The 3124-nt window shown below is 40.0% G+C and overlaps 1 protein-coding gene across 1 annotated transcript in view; it reads left to right on the top strand.

Moving 5' to 3' along the window:
• Nucleotides 1-3124, top strand: part of tafa5 (TAFA chemokine like family member 5) — a 169299-nt gene that overhangs the window by 150531 nt on the left and 15644 nt on the right. The window lies entirely within an intron of this gene.

Genomic DNA, 3124 nt, shown 5'->3' on the forward strand with positions numbered 1-3124 from the left:
GTGGAGTAAAGGATGAACAGAGAGTTGTTCAAATCCAACAACATGAACAACACATTCATGAAATAAAAAACACTTTTTTCACAATAGCGGCTTTTCTGTTGGTTATATCTCCATAGCAACCATTTTATGTTTTGGTTTCCTGGGGGTGACGAATAGATCTATGTAACTTTTAAAAGAATCGGAAAAAGTAAACTTTCAGATTTCCTTGGCAACAGAATTTTTTTTTTGTTAGCCACGCCCACATTCATAATATGTTCATATCATGTCATTTCGTTTCTTTAAGCATAAGCCAATAGTTGATGTAAAAAAAATGTTGGTAGAGTTGAAATTTGTATTTTTTTTAATCAGGATGTCTGCCTCTTCCAGAGGTCAAAGGTCAACAAAAGAGTTAAAGCTGACTCCACTTTCAGAGGTTAACAGCCAAAAATCACAAAAAAAGTTGATTTAGTGTTTAGTTACCCTTTAGCCGCACCCACATGCTAATGTGTTCATATAATTTGTCATATTGTTTGTTTAAGCTTGAGCTAATGATTCATCTAAAAAAAATTCACAGTATTGTAACATTTTTAAGCAACACGGAGTTTGCGAGATCGCTACGTAAAGTACGTTCAAAATCTACAACTTCTAATTTCAAACTATTCTCTCAAGTAGCTTCTTAATGATGCTCAAGAAGTTATGAGACGAAATTAAAGGTGGGCCAAAAGGTTTTTTTTTTTTTTTATTAAACTCAAGATGGCGACTTTTACCCGAGGTCAAAGGTCAGCAAAACTTATGTTGTGGTAGCAGACTTAATCTGGTAACGTGTGAAATTTGATGAAGATCACTTGAAACAAACGATTTTCCCCATATTGTGAGAAAATTTTCAAATTGTAGTTTGCCACAAAATGGCCGCCAAGCTGTAGGCCCTGTCGCCATCCCATAATATTTCAAAGCGTTTTGTTGTGCTTTGGTTTTGTGGATTTTGAAATATTTTTTGGAAAACAATAAGAAACTTTTTTTTGGCAGCTTCAACATCTGTGATGCCATCATTTTTTGGGGGGGAGGGTCATTCGGTATGCTTAAAATTCATTTTCACCGGGTGGGTTTTTGAGAGTGTGGTGGGGATTTAAATTTTTGAGCAGTATGATTTTTTTTTTCGAAAACAATATTCCAGCCAAATGGCTTAAGGGTCCCTGGGCAGCGGAGCTCGCTAGCACGCTAGGCCGTCCACCAGGTGGCTGGCTACTGAAGCGAGCCAGCCCAGTGAGTAGCCACTTAAAGGGTAACCAAACCCTAAATCCACTTTTTGGGGCTGTTGACCTCTATAAATGGGGCTTTAAAAGTGCTGTCGGTTGGCCATTGCCAAAGTTTTGATAAATTAAAATAAACTTCTTGAAACTATAGACAAAACCATCTGTGTGCTGCCCTCTACAGGTTGAATCGAGGTATTACAGTTGAGTTTTCTGATTGGTCAAACCATGTAATTTTCAGAAGTCCCACGTCATGATTTGCAGCTCCAGTAATAATAACAGTCCTGTTCCCCAGCCCCGCCCCTCTGATTGGATTTTCAAAATTCAGCTGTGGGTGGAGTCAGTCTCCAACTTCCCTGTTTGGTGACCCTTTAAGTTAATATGGGCAAACACAAGTGGGGTCACCATGGAAACTACAGACAAACCCTATTAGGGCCAACATTTTCTGCCCCATTTTAAACCACATTGACCCCCTTTGGCCTTGCTGGCTGGGATTTAGTCCTTGCAGTCCGTTTTGATACGTACTATAAGCTTTTTCTTTTTTACTTCTCAAGGATATTTATTAGATCGCAGTATTTCCACTCCAGGAAGAACTAAACATATGAAAGAAGGCAACTGATAATCCTAAAACCAGTTCCTAATGATTCTCTCCATTATGTTGGTCTTAAGTGGCGTGTTAAGAACATGAACCGGAGCCAAAGTGGCACCTACTGAGAGGAGGAAGGTGATTACTGTAATCAAGGCTTTTTTTTTTTACCGTGAATAAGAGAGAAGTGAAGAGACTTTGCACTCCAAGCTGCCGCAGAGGAGAGACTACTATAATGTCTGATAATGCACGAGCTCATCTGGATGAATATGCATATTTTATGCTCTCTGTAGGTATCAGTAGAGCACTCGAGTGTGCATAATGCTCTCGGTGATGAAGGATCGTTTTCTTCTCGCATAAACATGTTTCTCTGCAGTTTTCTTAGTGAAAGATTTTAAACCTAGAAAAGCCAAAGCAAGTACTAAGCGTCTTACCCACAATGCACTCACCCTTTTGCAACTCCTTCCCTCTTTCTTTCCACTGTGTTGGTCCGGAGAAGGCTGGTGGAGTCTCTCGATCCGCCCCTCGACTTCCTAACCCCGGTGGACATAGGTCGGTACCAGCCTTTGTAATTGATCCCTCTGGGTCCTCCAGACACATTCGGTGGCTAACCGGAACCAGCAATAAAGGAGAAATGTTGGCTGAAAGGACACAGTTAGCCGTGTCCATCAGCTTTCCTTCTGCTGGGAGGCTAATCAAACAAACTCTTCTTTTGGAAAGGTGGATATGAAGCTTTTTCATCTTTAATTTCCCATTAATACTTTATTTGTTTCTCATATCGATCACCAAAAAGTCATTTCTTTGTGGTGGTTTCATCTTCATTGTTCATTGTGTTTTGGTCTTGTGTGTGATTTAGGAACAAAGCCAATAATAAACTTACTGTATTTTTTAGACGAATATTCAGACTAGACATATTTTATCTGGTTAAAGTGAACCAGAGTAAGTTTCCCGCGATAAACAGAGCAAATTTTCAGACTGAATACTTGCAAGTGAACCCAGGTCCAGAACCAAAAACCACTCTAGGACCCATATTTTGAGGTGGTCTCAGGTATTAAAACAATTTGCTTTCGGAGCGGAATATCTTGACCAAAACAGCCACCGTAGCTGGTCGTCCATGGATTTAAACATGTTTAGGAATGAAGCGGTGAGCCGCGGTTTTGACCTACCTCGTAGTTCCTGGCCAATGATTGAAGAGATCTTTAGTCACATGGTTTTGTTTTGGTCCAAAACAAAAATCTTGGGTAGACCCCAGTCTGAATGCAGACCAAACACAACCTTCAGGGCTCAATTTGCACAAAATTAGGTGGAT

Source organism: Oryzias melastigma, linkage group LG23 (genome assembly GCF_002922805.2).
Source record: "Oryzias melastigma strain HK-1 linkage group LG23, ASM292280v2, whole genome shotgun sequence".
Taxonomy (NCBI): Eukaryota; Metazoa; Chordata; class Actinopteri; order Beloniformes; family Adrianichthyidae; genus Oryzias; species Oryzias melastigma.